General features: G+C 38.6%; 1 protein-coding gene and 1 non-coding gene across 2 annotated transcripts in view; both read left to right on the forward strand.

Annotated features, from left to right (window-relative positions):
* The window catches only part of LOC130980325 (protein FAR1-RELATED SEQUENCE 5-like), a 72263-nt gene that overhangs the window by 41440 nt on the left and 3907 nt on the right, over positions 1 to 26916 (forward strand). The window lies entirely within an intron of this gene.
* Positions 16359 to 16466, forward strand: LOC130955302 (small nucleolar RNA R71). The gene has a single exon (XR_009076719.1). It is a non-coding gene; the product is annotated as a small nucleolar RNA R71 (small nucleolar RNA).

Consider the following 26916-nt stretch of genomic DNA (forward strand, 5'->3'; position numbering starts at 1 on the left):
TAATAATTCTAACAAAAAGTTCATTGTTAATGGACAGAGAGTCAAACATTATCTTGAAAGCAATTTTGAGCAAGAATGCTCAAAACTGAGACTTGATTAAAGCTCAGTAATAGTCCAGCTAAAGACAATAAAGAAGCGCTTGCTGGGAGGCAACCCAGCCATTTACAAAGCTTATTTGTTAATTAATTGATTTTTACATGTTTATGTCAATTATCTTCAAGGTAAAATAGCAATTGCTTGAGTTCACAAAGTTACAGAAGGATTCAGAAGATAAAACAGCAAAAAGCTCACTGGTGCGAAAAAGCTAGTAAGAGCTGTTTTGGGCGTTGAACGCCCAAAAGAAGCATCTACTGGGTGTTCAACGCCAGTAGAGATAGCCATCATGGCGTTAAACGCTAGAAAGGAGCATCTTCTGGGCGTTGAACGCCAGAAAGAAGCACCTTCTGGGGGTTTAACGCAATATTTACAGCGTCCTGGACGTTCAAAAAAATGCCCAGTGACAAAGGAGTTTCTGGCGTTCAACGCCAGCTAGAAGCAACAGCTGGGCGTTGAACGCCCAGGAGAAGCTACAGATGGGCGTTAAATGCCCAAAACATGCAGCGTTTGGGTGTTTAACGCCAGGATTGTGGGGAGGAGATAAATTCGTTTTCACTTTAAATTTTTTCCATTTTTCATGTTTCAATAAATGATTTCTTGCATAAACATATTACAAACTCTCATCTTTCAACTTCAATTCCAAAAATTTTTAATCCTAAACATGTTTCTTAATTTTTCTTCATTATCTTTTCAAACCTTTTTCAAAACTCAATTATCTTTTTGAATTCTTTTCAAATCTTTTTAATCTCTTCTCAAATATTTTTCAAACTCATCATATTATCTTTTTAAATTCAAAGTTATCTTTTTCAAAATCTCATCATATCTTTTGAATTTTCGAAATCGCCTCTCCTTCTATTCCCCTCCTTTCCTTTCTTTTGCTTGAGGACAAGCAAACCTCTAAGTTTGGTGTGTTTTTCCATGATCACTGAGCTAAAACTCATCAAGATCATGGCACCTGAATGAAAACAAACTACTTTAAGAGGCAAGAAAGAGAATATTCCAAAACTACTTTTGAATTAAGAGAAGTTCTTAACCAAAGAACATGCAGACCATTACCACAAAATAATGGGTCTGAAATCAGTGATCCTGGAAGTTAAATTCGATCTGAAAGAAGACGAATATTCGGAGATACAGGAGCTGAAGTGCCAGAAGCTGTCTCTTGAAGGACCAGACACCCCACAAGTTGAAGGAGCACCCATCATCTCCCAAATCAAAGGTTGTTGAGTCCTAATCTTAAACTTAACTCTGTGATAATTATTCTTATTAGGAATTTACCTTAGAAGTTATATATGAGTAGTAGTAATTAGTATCTCTATCTTGATTTTATCTCCAATTAAGCTATAATTTATTTTTCTCATCATCATCAAACATGAATAAAATAGTAGACTTTTAGAATAAAGAGGCAATATTTTTCGAGCTTTTAATAAGGAAAATTCTAATTATTTAGATGTGGTGGCAATACTTTTTGTCTTCTGAATGAATGCCTGAACAATGCATATTTTTGATATTGAATTTTATGAATGTTAAAATTGTTGACTCTTGAAAGAATGATGAACAAGAGAAATATTATTGTTGATCTGAAAAATCATGAAAGTGATTCTTGAAGCAAGAAAAAGCAGTGTAAAAAATAAAAAAATAAAAAAAGGAGAAGCAAAAGAGGTAAAAAAAGCCAATAGCCCTTTAAACCAAAAGGCAAAGGTGAAAAGGATCCAAGGCTTTGAGCATCAATGGATAGGAGGGCCCAAGGAAATAAATCCAGACCTAAGCGGCTAAATCAAGCTGTCCTTAATCATGTGCTTGTGGCATGCAGGTCCAAGTGAAAAGCTTGAGACTGAGTGGTTAAAGTCGTGATCTAAAGTAAAAGAGTGTGCTTAAGAACTCTGGACACCTCTAATTGGGGACTCTGGCAAAGCTAAGTCACAATCTGAAAAGGTTCACCCAATTATGTGTCTGTGGCATTTATGTATCCGGTGGTAATACTGGAAAACAAAGTGCTTAGGGCCACGACTAAGACTCATAAAGTAACTGTGTTCAAGAATCAACATACTAAACTAGGAGAATCAATAATACTATCTGAATTCTAAGTTCCTATGGATGCCAATCATTCTGGATTTCAAAGGATAAAGTGAGATGCCAAAACTATTCAGAGGCAAAAAGCTAATAGTCCCACTTATCTGATTAGAATCTGAGCTTCATTTGAAACTCTAAGATATTATTGCTTCTTAATTTTTTATCCTATTTTATTTATCTAGTTGCTTGAGGACAAGCAACAGTTTAAGTTTGGTATTGTGATGAGCGGATATTTTATACGCTTTTTGGGGCTAATTTCATGTAGATTTTAGTATGTTTTAGTCAGTTTTTAGTATAATTTTATTATTTTTTAGGCAAAATTCTTATTTCTGGACTTTACTATGAGTTTGTATACTTTTCTATAATTTCAGGTATTTTCTGGCTGAAATTGAGGGAGCTGAGCAAAAATCTGATTTAGGCTGAAAAAGGATTGCTGATGCTATTGGATTCTGACCTCCCTGCACTCGGAATGGATTTTTTGGAGCTACAAGAGTCCAATTGGCACGCTCTCAATTGGGTTGGAAAGTAGACATCCAGGATTTTCCAGCAATATATAATAGTCCATACTTTGCGCGAAGATAAATGACGTAAACTGGCATTCAACGCCAGTTCCATGTTGCAGTTTGGCGTTCAGCGCTAGAAACAGGATGCAAGTTAGAGTTCAATGCCAGAAACAGCCCAGGCATATGAGAAGCTTAAGTCTCAGCCCCAGCACACACCAAGTGGGCCCCAGAAGTGGATTTCTGCACTATCCATCCTAGTTTACTCATTTTCTGTAAACCTAGGTTACTAGTTTAGTATTTAAACAACTTTTAGAGATTATCTCATAACATTTTTAGATCTGAATTTTATACTCTTTGACGGCATGAGTCTCTAAACTCCATTGTTGGGGGTGAGGAGCTCTGCAGCGTCTCAATGAATTAATGCAATTATTTCTGTTTTCCATTCAAACATGCTTGTTCCTATCAAAGATGTTCATTCGCGCTTCACTATGAAGAAGGTGATGATCCGTGACACTCATCACCTTCCTCAATCCATGAACATGTGCTTGACAACCACCTCCGTTCTACATCAGATTGAATGAGTATCTCTTAGATTTCTTAATCAGAATCTTCGTGGTATAAGCTAGAATTTATGGCGGCATTCATGAGAATCCGGAAAGTCTAAACCTTGTCTGTGGTATTCCGAGTAGGATTCAATGATTGAATGGCTGTGACGAGCTTTAAACTCGCGATTGTTGGGCGTAGTGACAGACGCAAAAGGATCAATGGATCCTATTCCGACATGATCGAGAACCAACAGATGATTAGTCGTGCTGTGACAGAGCATTTGGACCATTTTCACTGAAAGGATGGGAAGTAGCCATTGACAACGGTGACGCCCTACATACAGCTTGCCATGGAAGGAGCCTTGCGTGTGTGAATAGGAGGACAAGGGAAAAGCTGAAATTCAGAGGACAAAGCATCTCCAAAACTCCAACATATTCTCCATTATTGAGTAACAATTACTTATTCCAAACACTTTCACTTTTTACAATTAAATTCAAAGAACCTTATTGGCATACTGACTAAGATTAATAAGATAACCATAGCTTGCTTCATACCAACAATCTCCGTGGGATCGACCCTTACTCACGTAAGGTATTACTTGGATGACCCAGTGCACTTGCTGGTTAGTTGTGCGGATTGCAAAGGTGTGATTGCAATTTCATGCACCACTTGTCCTTAAGCAAATGAAACAAAATAGAATAAAAAGAAGAGAATATACAATAAATATCAAAATATCAATGAAGCTTAATCCCAATTAGATGAGCAGGGCTAGTAACTTTTTGCTTCTGAACAGTTTTGGTATCTCACTTTATCCTTTGAAGTTCAGAATGATTGGCATCCATAGGAACTCAGAATTCAGATAGTGTTATTGATTCTCCTAGTTCAATATGTTGATTCTTGAACACAGCTACTTTATGAGTCTTGGCCGTGACCCTAAGCATCTTGTTTTCCAGTATTACCACCGGATACATAAATGCCATAGACACATAACTAGGTGAACCTTTTCAGATTGTGACTCAGCTTTGCTAGAGTCCCCAGTTAGAGGTGTCCAGAGTTTTTAAGCACACTCTTTTGCTTTGGATCACGACTTTAACCATTCATTCTCAAGCTTTTCACTTGGACCTTCATGACACAAGTACATGGTTAGGGACAGCTTGATTTAGCCGCTTAGGCCAGGATTTTATTCCTTTAGGCCCTCCTATCCATTAATGCTCAAAGCCTTGGATCCTTTTTACCCTTGCCTTTTGGTTTAAAGGGCTATTGGCTTTTTATGCTTGCTTTTTCTTTTTCTTTCCTTAATTCTTTATTTTTTCCGCAAGCTTTGTATTTTTCACTGCTTTTTCTTGCTTCAAAAATCAATTTTATGATTTTTTAGATTATCAATAACATTTCTCTTTGTTCATCATTCTTTCAAGAGCCAACAATTTTAACATTCATAAACTTCACTATAGAAAATATGCACTGTTCAAGCATTCATTCAAAAAACAAAAAGTATTGCCACCACATCAAAATAATTAAACTAATTTCAAGATAGAATTCGAAATTCATGTACTTGTCCTTTTTGCAAATAGAAACATTTTTCATTTAAGAAAGGTGAAGGATTTATGGGACATTCATAGCTTCAAGGCATAGACACTAGACACTAATGATCATGTAATAAAGACACAAACATAGACAAAACATAAAGCACAAGAAATGAAAAATAGAAAAATAAGAACAAGGAAATTAAAGAACGGGTCCACCTTTTTGATGGCGGCTAGTTCTTCCTCTTGAAGATTCTGTAGAGTGCTTAAGCTCCTCAATATCTCTTCCTTGCCTTTGTTGCTCCTCCCTTATAGCTCTTTGGTCTTCTCTAATTTCACAGAGGATAATAGAGTGCTCTTGGTGCTCCATCCTTAGTTGCTCCATATTGGAACTCAAATCTCCTAAAGAGGTGTTGAGTTGATCCCAATAGTTATGTGGAGAAAAATGCATCCCTTGAGGCATCTTAGGGATTTCTTGATGAGGGACTTCCTCATGCTCTTGTTGAGGTCCATGAGTGGGCTCTCTTGTTTGCTCCATCCTCTTTTTAGTGATGGACTTTTGAGATGAATCTCTCCATCTCCCATGACTCGGAGTTGGAAGCAATTGCCTTCCCTTTCCTCTTCCTAGAGGTTTCTCCGACCTTAGGTGCCATTAATGGTTATGGAAAAAGAAAAAGCACAGCTTTTTCTCACACCAAACTTAAGAGGTTTGCTCGTCCTCGAGCAAAAGAGGAAAGGAAGGAGGAGAAGAAGAAGAAGAAAGAGAGGACATGGAGGTGTGGGAATTCGGCCAAGGGGGTTTAGTGTTGGAGATGTGTGAAATGGAAGGTGGTAAAGAGGGTTATTTATAGGGTAAGGGAGAGAGGGTAATCGTGTGGAGAATGGGTGGGTTTTGGAGGAAAATGGTTTGAATTTGAATGGTGAGTGATGAGCGGATAATTTGTATGCTTTTTGGCATTGTTTTTAGTATGTTTTTAGTATCTTTTAGTTAGTTTTTAGTATATTTTTATTAGTTTTTAATTAAAAATCACTTTTCTGGACTTTACTATGAGTTTGTGTGTTTTTCTGTGATTTCAGGTATTTTCTGACTGAAATTGAGGGTCCTGAGCAAAAATCTGATCCAGAGACTGAAAAGGACTGCAGATGCTGTTGGATTCTGACCTCCCTGCACTCGAAGTGGATTTTCTGGAGCTACAGAAGCCCAATTGGCGCGCTCTCAACGGCGTTGGAAAGTAGACATCCTGGGCTTTCCAGCAATATATGATAGTCCATACTTTGCCCAAGATTTGATGGCCCAAACCGGCGTTCAAAGTCACCCCAAGAATTCCCAGCGTTAAACGCCGGAACTGGCACCTAATTGGGAGTTAAACGCCCAAACTGGATTAAAAGCTGGCGTTTAACTCCAGAAAACGTCTCCACACGAAATTCCTTCATTGCTCAGCCCAAGCACACACCAAGTGGGCCCGGAAGTGGATTTTTATGTCATTTACTCATCTATGTACACCCTAGACTACTAGTTTTCTATATATAGGACCTTTTACTATTGTATTTTCATCTATCTTTGAATCTTTGGATTGTTTTTAGATCCTTTGATCTTTGGGAGGCTGGCCATTCGGCCATGCCTAGACCTTGTTCTTATGTATTTTCAACGGTGGAGTTTCTACACACCATAGATTAAGGTGTGGAGCTCTGCTGTACCTCGAGTATTAATGCAATTACTATTGTTCTTCCATTCAATTCCGCTTGTTCTTTATCCAAGATATCACTTGTTCTTCAACATGATGAAGGTGATGATTGACGCCCATCACCATTCTCACCCATGAACAAGGTGACTGACAACCATTCTTGTTCTACAAGCATCTGAGGCTTAGTGAATATCTCTTGGATTCTTCGGAATCCTCGTGGTATAGGCAGGACCTGATGGCGGCATTCAAGAGAATCCGGAAGGTCTAAACCTTGTCTGTGGTATTCTGAGTAGGATTCAATGATTGAATGACTGTGATGTGCTTCAAACCTGTAACCTACTGGGCGTTAGTGACAGACGCAAAAGAGTTATTCTATTCCGGTAGGGGAGGGAACCAAACCGGTGATTGGCGGCACTGTGACAGAGTGCTTTGCATTAGCTTTCACTGCGCGGATGGGAGGTAGCTGCTGACAACAGTGAGACCTTACACGAGCTTGCCATGGAAAGGAGTAAGAAGGATTGGATGAAGGCAGTAGGAAAGCAGAGAGACGGAAGGGAAGGCATCTTCATACGCTTGTCTGAAGCTCTTACACCAATGATATACATAAGTATCACTATCTTTATCTTTTATATTATTTTCGTTCATCATCATCTATACCCAATTGAGTCTGCCTGACTGAGATTTACAAGATGACCATAGCTTGCTTCATACCACCAATCTCCGTGGGATCGACCCTTACTCGCGTAAGGTATTACTTGGACGACCCAGTGCACTTGCTGGTTAGTTGTGCGAAGTTGTAGTGATCACAATTTCGTGCACCAAGTTTTTGGCGCCGTTGCCGGGGATTGTTCTTGTGTATGGACAACTGACGGTTCATCTTGTTGCTTAGATTAGGCATTTATTTTTTTTTTCGAAATTCTTGAAGATGAATTCTAGTGTTTCAAGGTGATGTTCTTATCATCACCAAAGCTGATTGATCATCATCAATTTAGCTCTTGAATGCAATGTCTTGCTGAAGCTTAGCTAGCTATGTCTAATTCCTTTAGACTAAAGCTTTAGACTAACATTGCATGATTCCTGGAATTCTCATTAAGAATTTTGATACCTTTATTTTTCTTTTCACTTAATTTTTGAAAAATCCAAAAAAAAAAAATTACAAAATCATAAAAACCAAAAAAAATATTTCTTGTTTGAGCATAGAGTCTCATTTTAAGTTTGGTGTCAATTGCATGTTTCTGTTCTTCTTGCATTTTTCGAATTTTTGCATGTGTCTTTATTAATCTTCAAGTTGTTCTTGATGATTTCCTTGTTTTGATCTTTGAATTCTATTGACTTGAGTGTTTTGTTGTTTCTCATATGCATTCTCATTTTGTTAGTGTCAATAGTATACAAACTGCTAAGTTTGGTGTCTTGCATGCATTGTTATTTGATTTTAGTTGCATTTTGATTATTCCTTATTATTAAAAATCCAAAAATATTTTTAATTTGTGTCTTTTCAAGTCAATAACACAGAGAATTGAAGATTCGGAACATACTGCAGAGGAATCACACAGAAAAAGCTGGGCATTCAAAATGCCCAGTGAAGAAGACAGACTGGCGTTTAAACGCCAGCCAGGGTGCCTGGCTGGGCGTTTAACGCCAAAGGGGTATAGTTTTGGGCGTTAAACGCCAGAATGTGCACCATTCTGGGCGTTTAACGCCAGGATGGCAAAGGGGGAAGATTTTGTTTTCAAAATCAATTTTTTTCAAGTTTTCAAAGTTTTTCAAAATCAAATCTTTTTCAAATCATATCTTTTCAATCAAATGTTTTCAAAATCAATTTCTTTCCTTTTTCAAAGATACTTACTAACAATTAATGATTTGATTGCACATTTTTTGCCTTTTCTGTTAAGGAAGGTTTTATGTTTGAATCATATCTTTTCTTGTTAGGCAAGTCATTAATTTTTAAATTCATATCTTTTAAAATTGTTTTCAAATCATATCTTTTAAAATTGTTTTCAAATCATATCTTTTAAAATTGTTTTCAAATCATATCTTCTCAATCACATCTTTTTTAAAACTATAACTTTTCAATCAAATCTTTTTAATCACATCTTTTTCAAAATAGTTTTCAATCAATTCTTTTAACTTCTAATTTCAAAATCTTTTTCAAAATCACTTGATTTCTTTTCCACTTTTATTTTCGAAAATCAATTAGTGTTTTTCAAAAATGTTTTCAAAATCTTTTACTTAATTTTCGAAAATTACTTCCCTTCTTCTCACATCCTTCTATTTTTGGACTAACACTATCCCTTAATGCAAAATTCGAACTCCATCTTCTTTGATGAGTTCGAATTTTCTACCTCTGTCTTCCATTTTTCTTCCTCTGACACCTCAAGGAATCTCTATACTGTGACATAGAGGATTCCATATTTTCTTGTTCTCTTCTCTTTCATATGAGCAGGAACAAAGACAAAGGCATTCTTGTTGAAGCTGACCCTGAACCTGAAAGAACCTTGAAGCGAAAGCTAAGAGAAGCCAAAGCACAACTCTCTTTAGAGGACTTAACCGAATTCTTCAAAGAAGAAGAAGCCATGGCAGCCGAAAACAACAATAATGCAAACAATGCAAGGAAGGTGCTGGGTGACTTTACTGCACCTACTCCTGATTTCTATGGGAGAAGCATCTCTATCCCTGCCATTGGAGCAAACACTTTGAGCTAAAGCCTCAATTAGTTTCTCTAATGCAACAGAATTGCAAGTTCCATGGACTTCCAATGGAAGATCCTCATCAGTTTTTAGCTGAGTTCTTGCAAATCTGTGACACAGTCAAGAGCTAATTGAAATGGTTGCAAATAACCAATTCATGTACACTTCTGAAAGGAATCCTGTGAACAATGGGACAAGTCAGAAGAAAGGAGTTCTTGAGATTGATACTCTGAATGCCATTTTGGCTCAGAATAAAATATTGACTCAACAAGTCAATTTGATTTCTCAAAGTCTGTCTGGAATGCAAAATGCACCAAGCAGTACTAAGGATGCTTCATCTAAAGAAGAAGCTTATGATCCTGAGAACCCTTCCATGGAAGAGGTGAATTACCTAGGAGAACCCTATGGAAACACCTATAATTCTTCATGGAGAAACCACCCAAAGTTTCATGAATGAAACAAGGTCCTCCATCAGAAATTTGGAAGGACAAGTGGGACAGCTGAGCAAGAAAGTTACTGAACTCCCTCCAAGTACTCTCCCAAGCAACACAGAAGAAAATCCAAAAGGAGAGTGCAAAGCCATCAATATGGCCGAATTTGGAGAGGATAGAGAGGAAGTGAACGCCACTGAGGAAGACCTCAATGGGCGTGCACTAGCCTCCAATGAGTTCCCCAATGAGGAACCATGGGAATTTGGGACTCAAGATGAGACCATAGAGATTCCATTGGACTTACTTCTGCCTTTCATGAGCTCTGATGAGTATTCTTCCTCTGAAGAGGATGAGTATGTCACTGAAGAGCAAGTTGCTAAATACCTTGGAGCAATCATGAAGCTAAATGATAAGTTATTTGGAGATGAGACTTGGGAGGATGAACCTCCCTTGCTCACCAAAGAACTGGATGACTTGTCTAGGCAGAAATTACCTCAAAAGAGACAAGATCCTGGGAAGTTTTCAATACCTTGTACCATAGGCACCATGACCTTCAAGAAGGCCTTGTGTGACTTAGGGTCAAGTGTAAACCTCATGCCCCTCTCTGTAATGGAGAAATTAGGGATCATTGAGGTGCAAGCTGCAAGAATCTCATTAGAGATGGCAGACAACTCAAGAAAACAAGCTCATGGACTTGTAGAGAATGTTTTGGTGAAGATTGAAGACCATTACATCCCTACTGATTTCATAGTCCTAGAGACTGGGAAGTGCATGGATGAATCCATCATCCTTGGCAGACCCTTCCTAGCCACAGCAAAGGCTGTGATTGATGTTGATAGAGGAGAGTTGATCATTCAAGTGAATGAAGAATCCTTGGTGTTTAAGGCCCAAGGATATCCCTCTGTCATCATGGAGAAGAAGCATGAAGAGCTTCTCTCAAAACAGAGCCAAACAGAGCCCCCACAGTCAGACTCTAAGTTTGGTGTTGGGAGGCCACAACCAAACTCTAAGTTTGGTGTTGAACCCCCACATTCAAACTCTAAGTTTGGTGTTGGGAGGTTCCAACACGGTTCTGAGCATCTCTGAGGCTCCATGGGAGTCCTCTGTCAAGCTAATGACATTAAAGAAGCGCTTGTTGGGAGGCAACCCAATGTTTTATAGTTAACTATTTTCTTTTGTTATTTTATCTTTTTGTAGGTTGATGATCATAAGAAGTCACAAAATCCATTGAAAAAGCAAAAACAGAATGAAAAACAGGAAGAAAAACAGCACACCCTGGAGGAAGAACTCACTGGCGTTTAAACGCCAGTGAAGGTAGCAGTTGGGCGTTTAACGCCCAGTCTGGCACCATTCTGGGCGTTTAACGCCAGAAAGGGGCACCAGACTGGCGTTAAACGCCAGGAAAGGGCTAGAACCTGGCGTTAAACGCCAGAAATGGGCACCAGCCCGGCGTTTAACGCCAGAAATGCCTCAAAACGTGGATTTTGATGCCATTTGGTGCAGGGATGACTTTTCCTTGACACCTCAGGATCTGTGGACCCCACAGGATCCCCACCAACCCCACCACTCTCTCTCTTCTTCTTCACCCATTCACCAATCACCTCAACATCTCTTTCTCTTCACCACTCACATCCATCCTTCATAAAACACCACTTCTTCCCCTTATGGCCGAACCACAAGCCATCTCCCTCTCCTCCATTTCTTCTTCTTCTACTCTCTTCTTTCTTCTTTTGCTCGAGGACGAGCAAACCTTTTAAGTTTGGTGTGGTAAAAGCATTGCTTTTTGTTTTTCCATAACCATTTATGGCATCCAAAGCCGGTTCAACTGAGAAGGCATGACCTCAAGCCCATCACTAAGAAGAAGATGGAGCAAACAAGAGACCCCTCTCATCAAGAAATCCCTGAGATACCTCAAGGGATGCACTTTCCTCCACAAGACTATTGGGAGCAACTAAACACCTCCCTAGGAGAATTGAGTTCCAACATGGGACAACTAAGGGTAGAGCACCAAGAACATGCCATCCTCCTCCATGAAATTAGAGAAGATCAAAGAATCATGAGAGATGAGCAACAAAGACAAGGAAGAGACATTGAGGAGCTCAAGCACTCCATAGGATCTTCAAGAGGAAGAACAAGCCGCCATCACTAAGGTGGACCCGTTCTTTAATCTCCTTGTTCTTTATTTTTCTGTTTTTCGAATTTCTATGTTTATGTTTATCTATGTTTGTGTCTTGTGATCATTAGTGTCTTAGTGTCTATGCCTTAAAGTTATGAATGTCCTATGAATCCATCACTTTTCTTAAATGAAAACTGTTTTTAATCACAAAAGAACAAGAAGTACAGGATTTCAAATTCATCTTTAAAACTAGCTTAATTAGTTTGATGTGGTGACAATACTTTTTGTTTTCTGAATGTATGCTTGAACAGTGCATATGTCTTTTGAATTTGTTGTTCATGAATGTTAAAATTGTTGGCTCTTGAAAGAATGATGAAAAAGGAGACATGTTACTGAGGATCTGAAAAATCATAAAAATGATTCTTGAAGCAAGAAAAAGCAGTGAATACAAAAAAAAAAAAACGAAAAAAGGGAGAAAAAGAAAAAGAAAGAAAAAAAGAAAGAAAAAGAAAGAAATAAAGTTGTGATCCAAGGCAATAAGAGTGTGCTTAAGAACCCTGGACACCTCTAATTGGGGACTTTAGCAAAGCTGAGTCACAATCTGAAAAGGTTCACCCAATTATGTGTCTGTGGCATGTATGTATCCGGTGGTAATACTGGAAGACAGAGTGCTTTGGGCCACAGCCAAGACTCAATAAGTAGCTGTGTTCAAGAATCATCATACTTAACTAGGAGAATCAATAACACTATCTGGATTCTAAGTTCCTAAAGAAGCCAATCATTCTGAACCTCAGAGGATAAAGTGAGATGCCAAAACTGTTTGGAGGCAAAAAGCTACTAGTCCCGCTCATCTAATTTGGAGCTATGTTTCATTGATAATTTGGAGTCTATAGTATATTCTCTTCTTTTTATCTTATTTGATTTTCAGTTGCTTGGGGACAAGCAACAATTTAAGTTTGGTGTTGTGATGAGCGGATAATTTGTATGCTTTTTGGCATTGTTTTTAGTATGTTTTTAGTATCTTTTAGTTAGTTTTTAGTATATTTTTATTAGTTTTTAATTAAAAATCACTTTTCTGGACTTTACTATGAGTTTGTGTGTTTTTCTGTGATTTCAGGTATTTTCTGACTGAAATTGAGGGTCCTGAGCAAAAATCTGATCCAGAGACTGAAAAGGACTGCAGATGCTGTTGGATTCTGACCTCCCTGCACTCGAAGTGGATTTTCTGGAGCTACAGAAGCCCAATTGGCGCGCTCTCAACGGCGTTGGAAAGTAGACATCCTGGGCTTTCCAGCAATATATGATAGTCCATACTTTGCCCAAGATTTGATGGCCCAAACCGGCGTTCAAAGTCACCCCAAGAATTCCCAGCGTTAAACGCCGGAACTGGCACCTAATTGGGAGTTAAACGCCCAAACTGGATTAAAAGCTGGCGTTTAACTCCAGAAAACGTCTCCACACGAAATTCCTTCATTGCTCAGCCCAAGCACACACCAAGTGGGCCCGGAAGTGGATTTTTATGTCATTTACTCATCTATGTACACCCTAGACTACTAGTTTTCTATATATAGGACCTTTTACTATTGTATTTCATCTATCTTTGAATCTTTGGATTGTTTTTAGATCCTTTGATCTTTGGGAGGCTGGCCATTCGGCCATGCCTAGACCTTGTTCTTATGTATTTTCAACGGTGGAGTTTCTACACACCATAGATTAAGGTGTGGAGCTCTGCTGTACCTCGAGTATTAATGCAATTACTATTGTTCTTCCATTCAATTCCGCTTGTTCTTTATCCAAGATATCACTTGTTCTTCAACATGATGAAGGTGATGATTGACGCCCATCACCATTCTCACCCATGAACAAGGTGACTGACAACCATTCTTGTTCTACAAGCATCTGAGGCTTAGTGAATATCTCTTGGATTCTTCGGAATCCTCGTGGTATAGGCAGGACCTGATGGCGGCATTCAAGAGAATCCGGAAGGTCTAAACCTTGTCTGTGGTATTCTGAGTAGGATTCAATGATTGAATGACTGTGATGTGCTTCAAACCTGTAACCTACTGGGCGTTAGTGACAGACGCAAAAGAGTTATTCTATTCCGGTAGGGGAGGGAACCAAACCGGTGATTGGCGGCACTGTGACAGAGTGCTTTGCATTAGCTTTCACTGCGCGGATGGGAGGTAGCTGCTGACAACAGTGAGACCTTACACGAGCTTGCCATGGAAAGGAGTAAGAAGGATTGGATGAAGGCAGTAGGAAAGCAGAGAGACGGAAGGGAAGGCATCTTCATACGCTTGTCTGAAGCTCTTACACCAATGATATACATAAGTATCACTATCTTTATCTTTTATATTATTTTCGTTCATCATCATCTATACCCAATTGAGTCTGCCTGACTGAGATTTACAAGATGACCATAGCTTGCTTCATACCACCAATCTCCGTGGGATCGACCCTTACTCGCGTAAGGTATTACTTGGACGACCCAGTGCACTTGCTGGTTAGTTGTGCGAAGTTGTAGTGATCACAATTTCGTGCACCAGTGAGGTAGATGGGTGTTGGGGAATAGTGTTATGGAAAGGTGTGAAGAAGAGAGAGAGTAAAGTAGGGTAGGTGGGGATCCTGTGGAGTCCACAGATCCTGAGGTGTCAAGGAATTCTCATTCTTGCACCTTCCTAGCGTTTAAACACCCACTGTGTGCCAAATCTGGCATTAAACGCCAGTTCTGCTACCTTTCCTGGCGTTAAACGCAAGGCTGGTGCCCCTTTCTGGCGTTAAACGCCAGTCTGGCTGCCAATTCTGGCGTTTAACACCCAAAATGCTGCCAGACTGGGTGTTAAACACCCATTCTGCTATCCTTACTGGCGTTTAAACGCCAGTAAGCCTGTCCTCCAGGGTGTGCTGTTTTTGATGCTATTTTTCATTCTGCTTTAATTTTGCAGTTGTTTTTATGACTTCACATGATCATCAACCTATAGAAAACTTACATGAACATAGATAAATAAAATTGGGTTTCCTCCCAATAAGCGCTTCTTTAATGTCAATAGCTTGACAGGAAGCTCTTACAGAGCTTCACAGATGCTCATAGAATGATTGTGGCCTCCCAACACCAAACTTAGAGTTTGAGTGTGGGGGCTCTGCTTGACTCTGTATTGAGAGAAGCTTTTCATGCTTCTTCTCCATGTTTACAGAAGAAGATCCTTGAGTCTTGAACACAAGATAGTCCTCATTCAATTGAAGGACTAACTCTCCTCTGTCTACATCAATCACAGCACTTGCTGTGGCAAGGAAGAGTCTTTCAAGGATGATGGATTCATTTTCATCCCTCCTAGTGTCTAGGATTATGAAGTCAGCAGGGACGTAAAGGCCTTCAACCTTCACTAAGACATCCTCTACAAGTCCATAAGCCTGTTTCATTGATTTATCTGCCATCTCTAGTGAGATTCTTGCAGCTTGTACCTCAAAGATCCCCAACTTCTCCATTACAAAGAGTGGCATAAGATTTATACCTGATCCCAGGTCACACAGAGCCTTCTCAAAGGTCATGGTGCCTATGGTACAGGATATTAAGAATTTACCAGGATCTTATTTCTTTTGAGGTAGAGTTTGCTGAACCCATGTATCTAGTTCACTAATGAGCAAGGGAGGTTCACCTTTCCAAGTCTCATTACCAAACAACTTGGTATTCAACTTCATGATGGCTCTTAGATATTGAGCAACTTACTCTTCAATTACATCTTCATCCTCTTCAGAGGAAGAATAGTTCTCAAAGCTCATGAATGGTAAAAGGAGGTTCAATGGAATCTCTATAGTCTCTAGGTGAGCTTCAGATTCCTTAGGTTCCTCAGTTTAGAACTCTTTTTTGTTCAGAGTACGTCCTAGGAGGTCTTCCTCACTGGGATTCATGTCCTTCTCCTCCCTTGTGCATTCGGTCACACCAAGCAAGGTTATGGCCTTGCACTATCTTTTTGGATTCTCTTCTGTATTGCTTGGGAGAGTACTAGGAGGAGTTTCAGTGATTTTCTTACTCAACTGTCCCACTTGTGCCTCTAAATTTCTAATGGAGGACCTTGTTTCACTCATGAAACTTAAAGTGGCCTTAGACAGTTCAGAGACTATGTTTGCTAAGCTAGAGGAGCTCTGCTCAGAATTCTCTGTCTGTTGCTGAGAAGATGATGGAAAAGGCTTGCTATTGCTAAGCCTGTTTCTTCCACCATTATTAAAGCCTTGTTGAGGCTTTTGTTGATCCTTCCATGAGAAATTTGGATGATTTCTCCATGAGGAATTATAGGTGTTTCCATAAGGTTCACCCATGTAATTTACCTCTGCCATTGCAGGGTTCTCAGGATCATAAGCTTCTTCTTCAGAAGATGCCTCTTTAGTACTGTTGGATGCATTTTGCCATCCATTCAGACTTTGAGAAATCATGTTGACTTACTGAGTCAACATTTTGTTCTGAGCTAATATGGCATTCAGGGCATCAATTTCAAGAACTCCCTTCCTCTGAGGCGTCCCATTACTCACAGGATTCCTCTCAGAAGTGTACATGAATTGGTTGTTTGCAACCATTTCAATAAGCTCTTGAGCTTCTGTAGGCATTTTCTTTAGGTGAATGGATCCACCTGCAGAATAGTCCAGTGACATCTTAGAGAAATCAAATAGACCATAATAGAATATATCCAGAATGGTCCACTCTGAAAGCATGTCAAAAGGACACTTTTTGGTCATCTGCTTGTATCTTTCCCAAGCTTCATAGAGGGATTCACCATCTTTTTGTTTGAAGGTCTGAACATCCACTCTAAGCTTGCTCAGCTTTTGAGGAGGAAAGAACTTAGCCAAGAAGGCCGTGACCAGCTTATCCCAAGAGTCCAGGCTATCTTTAGGTTGTGAGTCCAACCATGTTCTAGCTCTGTCTCTTACAGTAAAAGGGAAAAGCATGAGCCTGTAGACTTCAGGATCTACTCCATTAGTCTTAACAGTCTCATAGATCTGCAAGAACTCAGTTAAAAACTAATAGGGATCTTCTGATGGAAGTCCATAAAACTTGCAGTTCTATTGCATTAGAGCAACTAGTTGAGATTTCAGCTCAAAATTGTTTGCTCCAATGGCAGGGATTGAGATACTTCTTCCATCAAATTTGGAAGTAGGTGTAGTATAGTCACCAAGCATCCTCCTTGCATTATTGTTGTTGTTATTATTTTAGGCTGCCATCTCCTCTTCTTTTTTGAAAATTTCTGTCAAGTCCTCTTTAGAGGGTTGTGCTTTAGCTTCCCTTAACTTTTTCCTTAGGGTCCTTTCAGGTTCAGGATCTGCTTCAACAAGAATGTCCTTGTCCTTGCTCCTGCTCATATGAAAAAGAAGGGAACAGAAAATAATAATAGGGATCCTCTTTACCACAGTAGAGAGATTCCTTTATGTTAGTAGAAGAAGAAAAGAATAGAAGAAGGAAAAGAGAAAAATTCAAACTCAAAGAGAAAGAGGAGGTTCGAATTTTAAGATGAAGAGAAGTGTTAGTAAATGAATAAATAAATAGAAAGAGATGAGAGAGAAGAGTTTTCGAAAATTAACTAAAATAAAAGAAAAATATTAAAGTTAAAATTTGAAAATTAAGAAAAGGAATAAAATAAAAATTAAAATTTGAAATAATTAGTAAAAAAAAGAATTTTGAAAAAGAGGGAGGTAATTTTCGAAAATTAGAGAGAGAAAAGTAGTTAGGTGGTTTTGAAAAAGATAAGAAACAAACAAAAAGTCAATTAGTTAGTTGAAAAAAGATTTGAAAATCAATTTTGAAAAGATAAGAAGTTAGAAAAGATTTTTGAAATCAATTTTGAAAAAGATATGATTTGAAAAAGATATTTTGAAAAGATATTATTGAAAAAGATATTTTGTAAAAGAATTGATTTTTAAAATTAAAATTGATTACTTGACTAACAAGAAACTAAAAGATATGACTCTAGAATTTAAAGATTGAACCTTTCTTAACAAGAAAGTAACAAACTTCAAATTTTTGAATCAATCACATTAATTGTTAGTAAATTTTTTGAAATTTTGAAATAAAGATAAGAAAAAGATTTTGAAAATAAATTTTAAAAATTATCGAAAATAAAAAATGAAAAAGATTTTGAAAAGATAGGATTTTTTTTTTAAATTAAAAATTTGACTTGACTTATAAGAAATATCTAAGTTTTAAAAATTTTTGACTAAGTCAACTCAAATTTTCGAAAATTATGAGCAAAATAAGGAAAAGATATTTTTTTTATTTTTGAATTTTTAATGAGGAGAGAGAAAAACACAAAAATGACTCACAACATGAAAATTATGAATCAAAACCAATGATGCATGCAAGAACACTATGAATGTCAAGATGAACACCAAGAACACATTGAAGATCAAGATGAACATCAAGACTTATTTTTTTGAAAAATTTTCAAGAAAAGAAAAACATGCAAGACACCAAATTTAGAAATTTTTCATATTTGGACATTAAGAATTCAAAAATGCATATGAGAAACAACAGAAAACACAAAACAAGAAAATATCAAGATCAAATAAAAAGACTTACCAAGAACAACTTGAAGATCATGAAGAACACCATGCATGAGTTTTCGAAAAATGCACAAATTTTTAAAGACATGCAATTGACACCAAACTTAAAAATTGACACTAGACTCAAATAGGAAACACAAAATATTTTTGGTTTTTATGATTTTATTAATTTTTTTGGATTTTTCGAAAGTAATTTTTTTAGAAAAAACGAAAAAAAAAGAAGAAAAAAATTTTTTAAAAAGATTTTTGAAAACTTTTTGAAAAGAAAATTACCTAATCTGAGCAACAAGATGAACCGTCAGTTGTCCAAACTCAAACAATCCCCGGCAACGGTGCCAAAAACTTGGTATGCGAAATTATGATTCACACTTTTCACAACTCTGCATAGCTAACCATCAAGTGCACTGAGTCGTCCAAGTAATACCTTACGTGAGTAAGGGTCGATCCCACGGAGATTGTCGGCTTGAAGCAAGCTATGGTCATCTTGTAAATCTCAGTCAGGCGGATTCAAATGGTTATGAGGTTTGATAGTAAAAAGAACAATAAAACATAAAATAAAATAAAGTCACTTATGTAGTTTCTTGGTGAGAATTTCAGATAAGCGTTTGGAGATGTTTTGTTGCCTCTGAACCTCTGCTTTCCTACTGTCCTCATCCAATCATGCGTACCCCCTTCCATGGCAAGCTATATGTTGGTGGATCACCGTTGTCAATGGCTACCATTCGTCCTCTCAGTGAAAACATGTCCTCTACGATTTCCCGCATGACTAATCAGCTGTTGGTTCTCGATCGTGTCAGAATAGAATACATTTATTCTTTTGCACACTATCACTACGCCCAACAGTCACGAGTTTGAAGCTCGTCACAGTTATCCCATCCCAAATCCTACTCGGAATACCACAGACAAGGTTTAGACTTTCCGGATCTCAAGAATGCTGTCAATTGGTTCTAGCTTATACCACGAAGGTTCTAACGTCACGAATTCGAATGCTCTATTGTCAGGAGAGGTGATTCAGATTCGTGGGTCAGAGACCAAAGAGAATATACTCCAGCTGTCGTCCAATGACTACGTTGAACATCATGTAGACCGCTTTGTGGTTGTCAGGCACGCGGATCTTGGCTAAGCGAGTAATGAAGATTGAGTGATTGTCACGGGTCACCCCTTCATTCTGACTTAACTGAATTAAGCACAACAGTATATCTTGGAGGAGAAGTAGGCGTGAATTGAATAGAAAAACAATAATACTTGTATTAATACTCGAGGAACAGCAGAGTTCCTCACCTTAATCTATGAGGTGTAGAAAATCCACTGTTGAAAATACATAAGAACAAAAGGTCTAGGCATGGCCGAATGGTCAGCCTCCAAAAAGGGTTCGAAGAACTCCCAAAAGGTCAAAGACTCCGAATACAATAGTAAAAAGTGCTATTTATACTAAACTAGTAAACTAGGTTTACAGAAAATGAGTAGATAGTGCAGAAATTCACTTCCGGGACCCACTTGGTGTGTGTTTGGGCTAAGTCTTGAAGCTTTCATGTGCATAGGCCATCCTTGGAGTTTAACTCCAGCTTTGGTGCCAGTTCTGGTGTTTTATGCCAAAAAAGGGTCTCTGGTGGGCGTTTGGATGCCAGTTTAAGCCATTAAATCTCGAGCTAAGTATGGACTATTATACATTTCTGGAAAGCCCAAGATGTCTACTTTCCAACTCAATTGAGAGCGCGCCAATTGGACTTTTGTAGCTCCAGAAAATCTACTTCAAGTGCAGGGAGGTCAGAATCCAACAGCATCTGCAGTCCTTTCTTATCATCTGAATCAGATTTTTGCTCAAGTCCCTCAATTTCAGCTAGAAAATACCTGAAATCACAGAAAAACACACAAACTCATAGTAAAGTCCAAAAATGTGAAATTTGTATAAAAAATAATAAAAATATACTAAAAAGTAACTAAAACATACTAGAAACTATGTAAAACAATGCCAAAAGCGTATAAATTATCCGCTCATCAATGAGTCTCTAAACTCCATTGTTGGGGGTGAGGAGCTCTACTGTGTCTCGATGGATTAATGCAATTACCACTATTTTCTATTCAATCACGCTTGTTTCCATTCTAAGATATTCATTCGTACTTAAACATGATGAATGTGATGATCTGTGACACTCATCACCATTCTCAACTTATGAACGCGTGCCTGACAACCACCTCTGTTCTATCTTAGATTGAATGTGTATCTCTTAGCCTCCATTCCGAAAGATCGAAGTCTTCGTGGTATAATCTAGGATTATTGGCGGCCATTCCTGAGATCTGGAAAGTCTAAACCTTGTCTGTGGTATTCCGAGTAGGATCTGGTAAAGGATGACTGTGATAAGCTTCAAACTCGCGAGTGTTGGGTATAGTGACAGACGCAAAAGGATCACTGGATTCTATTCCAACATGATCGAGAACTGACAGATGATTAGTCATGCGGTGACAGCGCACATGGACCATTTTCACTGAGAGGATGGGAAGTAGCCATTGACAACGGTGACACCCTACACACAGCTTGCCATGGAAGGAGCCTTGCGTGCGTGAAGAAGAAGGCAGTAGGAAAGCAGAGATTCAGATGATAGAGCATCTCCAAAACTCCAACCTGTTCTCCATTATTGAATCACAAGTACCTTTTATTTCATGCTCTTTTATTACATTGCAAACAAAACCCTTTTTATTATCAATCTCCTGACTAAGAGTTACAAGGTAACCATAGCTTGCTTCAAGCTGACAATCTCCATGGGATCGATCCTTACTAACGTAAGGTATTACTTGGACGACCCAGTGCATTTGCTGGTTAGTTGTGCAAAATTGTAAGTGTGATTGCAATTTTGTGCACCAAGTTTTTGGCGCTGTTGCCGGGGATTGTTTGAGTTTGGACAACTGACGGTCCATCTTGTTGCTTAGATTAGGAAAATTTTGTCTTTTGGGTAAGAGTCTTTTATTTTCTTTTCAAAATTTTTCAAAAAAATTATTATTTTTCTTTTAGATTGTTCTATTTGAGTCTAGTCACATGTTTTAAGTTTGGTGTTCTCTTGTTAGTTTTTATTTAAATTACGAAAATTTATTTTTGGTTCTCTAAAAATTTTAAGTTTGGTGTTCCTTTTATGTTCTTGAATCTTTCTTGTGTTTTGATCTTAAAATTTTTAAGTTTGGTGTTCCTTGGTGTTTTCCTCAAATTTTCAAAAGTTTTGCATTAAATTAGTCATCAGTTTTCAAAATCAAATCTTTTTAAATTGTTTTTCAATCATATCTTTTTTTTTCAAAACTTACTAACTACTTTCTCTTTCTTCATTTTTTTTGAAAATCCTCATCATAAATTTTTCAAATCTTTCTTTTTACTTTTTTTTAGTTTCCAATTTTTATTATTATTATTTCAAAAAAATATATATATATAATAAAATAAATAAAATAAATCCACATCATCTCCCTTTCTCCATCATGGAACTAAGTGGAAATAAACAGTCCAGAAGGACTCTGGGGTCATATGCTAACCCCACTACTGCTTCATATGGGAGTAGTATCTGTATACCCTCCATCGAAGTCAGTAGTTTTGAGTTGAATCCTCAACTCATTATCATGGTGCAGCGAAATTGCCAGTATTCCAGTCTTCCACAGAAAGAACCTACTGAGTTTTTGGCACAGTTCTTACAGATTGCTGACACAATACATGATAAGAAAGTAGACCAGGATGTCTACAGATTATTACTATTTCCATTTGCTGTAAAAGACCAAGCTAAGAGGTGGTTAAATAACCAACCTAAGGCCAGCATAAGGACATGGAAATAGCTGTCAGAAAAATTTTTGAATCATTATTTCCCTCCCAAGAGGATGACACAGCTAAGGCTGGACATCCAAAGCTTTGAACAAGAGGATAATGAATTCCTTTACAACGCCTGGGAGAGGTACAGAGAGATGCTGAGGAAATACCTCTCTGAAATGTTTTCTGAATGGGTGCAGTTAGACATTTTCTACTATGGGCTTATAGAAAAAGCTCAGATATCTCTAGACCACTCAGCTGGTGGATCTATACACATGAGAAAGACAATTAAAGAGGTTGAAGAGCTTATAGATATTGTTGCTAGAAATCAGCATCTATACTTGAGTAGTGAGTCCTCCATGAAGGAAGAAGCTAAAGCAGTATCTACTGACCTTAGTCCTCTAGAAGAAGTTGCTGAACTCAACCAGCAATTACTCACTCTGACAAAACAGTTAGTAGAATTTAAAGAAATGTTACAAGATACTCGGGATGCTAATAAGAATATGGAAGCACAACTTGACCTGACAAGACAACAGTTATCTAAACAAATAACAGAAGAATGTCATGCTGTTCAATTAAGGAGTGGAAAAACATTAAATACATCAACTCAAAGCAGCAGAAAGCCAAGGAAAGAACAATTGACAGAGGACGAATGGTATGCTACCCAAAATCCCTCTAAGGACAGTAAGAGCCCAGAGAGGAATGATTATGGCGTTCAAACACCAGAAAAGGGTGACAAACTGGCGTTAAACGCCCAGTGGATGCCCAGTTCTGGCGTTCAAATGCCAGAAAAGGGTAAAAAGTTGGCGTCAAACGCCAATTCCATGTTCGATTCTGGCGTTCAAATGCCAGAACAGGGTAGGAATCTGGCGTTAAATGCCAATCCAGCACCCAATCCTGGAGTTCAAACGCCAGTAAGGGATCAGACACATGCAAGTGCTGATAATAACTCCCTCAAGAAGGCGTCTCAGCCTACTTTTGTAGGAAATAAACCTGCAGCAACCAAGGTTGAAGAATATAAAGCCAAAATACCTTATCCTCAGAAACTCTGCCAAGTGAAACAGGAGAAGCAATTTGCCCGCTTTGCAGACTATCTTAGGACTCTTGAAATAAAGATTCCGTTTGCAGAAGCACTTGAGCAAATACCCTCTTATGCTAAGTTCATGAAAGAAATCTTAAGCCATAAGAAGGATTGGAGAGAAACTGAAAAAGTTTTTCTCACTGAGGAATGCGGTGCAATCATTCTAAAAAGCTTACCAGAGAAGCTTAAGGATCCCGAAAGCTTTATGATACCATGCACACTAAAAGGAATTTACACCAAGACAGCTCTATATGATCTTGGGGGCAAGTATCAACCTAATCCCTGCATCCACTATTAAAAAGCTTGGTTTGACCGAAGAGATCAAACCAACCCGAATCTGTCTTCAACTTGCTGATGGCTCCATTAAATACCCATCAGGCATAATTAAGGACATGATTGTCAAGGTTGGGCCATTTGCCTTTTCCACTGACTTTGTAGTGCTGGAAATGGAGGAGCACAAGAGTGCAACTCTCATTCTAGGAAGACCTTTCTTAGCAACTGGACGCACCCTCATTAATGTCCAAAAGGGGGAAGTGACCCTGAGAGTCAATGAGGATGAGTTTAAATTGAATGCTATCAAAGCTATGCAGTATCCAGACACACCAAAAGACTGCATGAAAGTGGATCTTATTGACTCTCTGGTAGAAGAAGTCAATATTACTGAAAATCTTGAATCAGAGCTAGAGGATATATTTAAAGATGTCCATCCTGATCTGGAGGAGCCGGAGGAATTAGAAGAACCTCTGAAAACTCCTCAATTAGAGGAAAAGCCCCCCAAACCAGAGCTCAAACCACTGCCACCATACCTGAAATATGAATTTCTGGGAGAAGGCAACACTTTTCCTGTGATCATAAGCTCTACCTTAAAGCCACTGGAAGAGGAAGCGCTGATTCAAGTGCTAAGGACACACAAGACATCTCTTAGGTGGTCCATAAGTGATCTTAAGGGCATTAGCCCAGCCAGATGCATGCACAAGATCCTCTTGGAGGATAATGCTAAGCCACTGGTATAACCACAAAGGCGACTGAATCCAGCCATGAAGGAAGTAGTGCAGAAAGAGGTCACTAAACTAATAGAGGCTGAGATTATTTATCCTATTTCTGATAGCCCCTGGGTGAGTCCTGTCTAAGTTGTCCCCAAGAAGGGAGGCAAGACAGTAGTGCATAATGAAAAGAATGAACTAGTTTCTACAAGAACAGTTACAGGGTGGCGCATGTGTATTGACTACAGAAGACTCAATACAGCCACCAGAAAGGATCGTTTTCCTCTACCATTCATAGACCAGATGCTAGAAAGACTAGTAGGTCATGATCATTACTGCTTTTTGCAATGGCTATTCAGGCTACAACCAAATTGTAGTAGATCCCCAGGATCAAGAGAAAACAACATTCACATGCCCATCTGGAGTATTTGCCTACAGAAGGATGCCATTTGGGCTGTGTAATGCACCTGCAACCTTTTAGAGATGCATGCTCTCTATTTTCTCTGATATGGTAGAGAAATTTCTGGAAGTCTTCATGAATGACTTCTCAATATATGGAGACTCATTCAGCTCCTGTCTTGATCACCTGACACTTATTCTAAAAAGGTGCCAAGAGACTAACCTGGTTTTGAACTGGGAAAAATGTCACTTTATGGTGACTGAAGGGATCGTCCTTGGGCACAAGATTTCAAATAGAGGAATAGAGATGGATGAAGCTAAGGTAGAGGTAATTGAAAAATTACCACCACCTGCCAATGTTAAGGCAATCAGAAGCTTTCTGGGGCATGCATGATTCTATAGGAAGTTTATAAAGAATTTTTCAAAAATCACAAAATCTCTAAGTAATCTGCTAGCTGCTGACACGCCATTTATATTTGACACAGAGTGTCTGCAAGCATTTGAGACCTTGAAAGCCAAGTTGGTTACAGCACCAGTTATTTTTGCACCAAATTGGACATTACCATTCGAACTGATGTGTGATGCCAGTGACCATGCCATTGGTGTAGTATTAGGACAGAGGCATGACAAACTTCTACATGTCATTTACTATGCCAGCCGTGTCCTAAATGATGCACAGAAGAACTACACAACCACAGAAAAGGAATTACTTGCAGTGGTTTATGCCATTGACAAGTTCAGATCCAACTTAGTAGGGTCAAAAGTGATTGTGTACACTGACCATGCTGCTCTTAAATATCTACTCACAAAGCAGGATTCAAAACCCAGACTCATAAGGTAGGTGTTGCTTCTGCAAGAGTTTGATGTAAAAATAAGAGAAAGAAAAGGGACAGAAAACCAAGTGGCAAATCACCTGTTCCGGATAGAACCAGTAGAAGGGGCGTCCCTCCCCATCACTGAGATCTCTAAAACCTTTCCGGATGAGCAACTCTTTGCCATTCAGGAAGTACCATGGTTTGCAGACATTACAAACTATAAGGCTGCAAGGTTCATACCCAAGGAGTACAGCAGGCAGCAAACGAAAAAATTAATTTCTGATGCAAAGTACTACTTGTGGGATGAACCATATCTCTTTAAGAGATGCGTAGACGAAATAATCCGTAGATGTGTGCCTAGAGAAGAAGCGCAGAGGATCCTTTGGCACTGCCATGGATCACAATATGGAAGACATTTCGGAAGTGAGCGAACAGCCACAAAAGTCTTCCAATGCGGCTTCTACTGGCCTACTCTCTATAAAGACTCCCAAGAGTTTGTACGGAACTGTGATAGTTGCCAGAGAGCTGGTAATCTGCCTCATGGTTACGCCATGCCTCAGTAAGGGATCTTAGAGATTGAATTATTTGATGTATGGGGTATTGACATCATGGGGCCTTTCCCACCTTCATACTCAAACACTTATATTCTGGTGGCAGTAGACTATGTATCTAAATGGGTAGAGGCAATTGCAACACCCACTAGTGATACTAAAATAGTGATAAAGTTCCTCTAGAAATACATCTTCAGTAGATTTGGTGTCCCAGAGCAATAATCAGTGATGGAGGCACTCATTTCTGCAATAAACAGCTTTACTCTGCTATGGTCTGGTATGGAATTAGCCACAAGGTGGCAACTCCGTATCATCCATAGACAAATGGGCAAGCTGAGGTCTCTAATAGAGAACTAAAGAGGATCCTGGAACGAACTGTAATGGCCTGTAGAAAAGATTGGGCAAAAAGCTTGGATGATGCTCTGTGGGCATACAGAACAGCACTCAAGACTCCTATAGGAACTTCTCCATACCAACTTGTGTATGGTAAGGCCTATCAATTGCCCGTGGAACTGGAACACAAAGCCTACTGGGCAACCAGATTCCTAAACCTTGATGCTAAATTAGTTGGAGAGAAAAGATCGCTCCAGTTGAATGAGCTAGAAGAGTTTAGACTCAATGCTTTCGAAAATGCAAAAATTTACAAGGAGAAAGCTAAAAAGTGGCATGACAAGAAATTGTCATCCAGAGTGTTTGAACCGGGACAAAAAGTCCAATTATTTAACTCTAGACTCAGACTATTCCCTGGGAAATTAAAATCCCGGTGGAGGGGACCATATGTGATTACAGGTGTGTCACCATATGGATATGTGGAGCTTCAGGATATTGATTCTGACAAGAGATTCATTGTTAATGGGGAAAGAGTCAAGCACTATCTTGAAAGCAACATTGAGCAAGAGTGCTCAAAATTGAGACTAGAATAACATTCAGTGAGGTCCATCTAAAGACAATAAAGAAGCGCTTATTGGGAGGCAACCCAATTTTATTTTAATTTTATCTATATTATTTTGTTTTCTTTTAGGTTGATGATCATGTGAAGTCACTAACACAGTTACAAAAATAAAGGAAAAATCAAAAACAGCATTGAAAATAGCACACCC

This window comes from Arachis stenosperma, chromosome 1 (genome assembly GCF_014773155.1).
Source record: "Arachis stenosperma cultivar V10309 chromosome 1, arast.V10309.gnm1.PFL2, whole genome shotgun sequence".
NCBI lineage: Eukaryota > Viridiplantae > Streptophyta > Magnoliopsida > Fabales > Fabaceae > Arachis > Arachis stenosperma.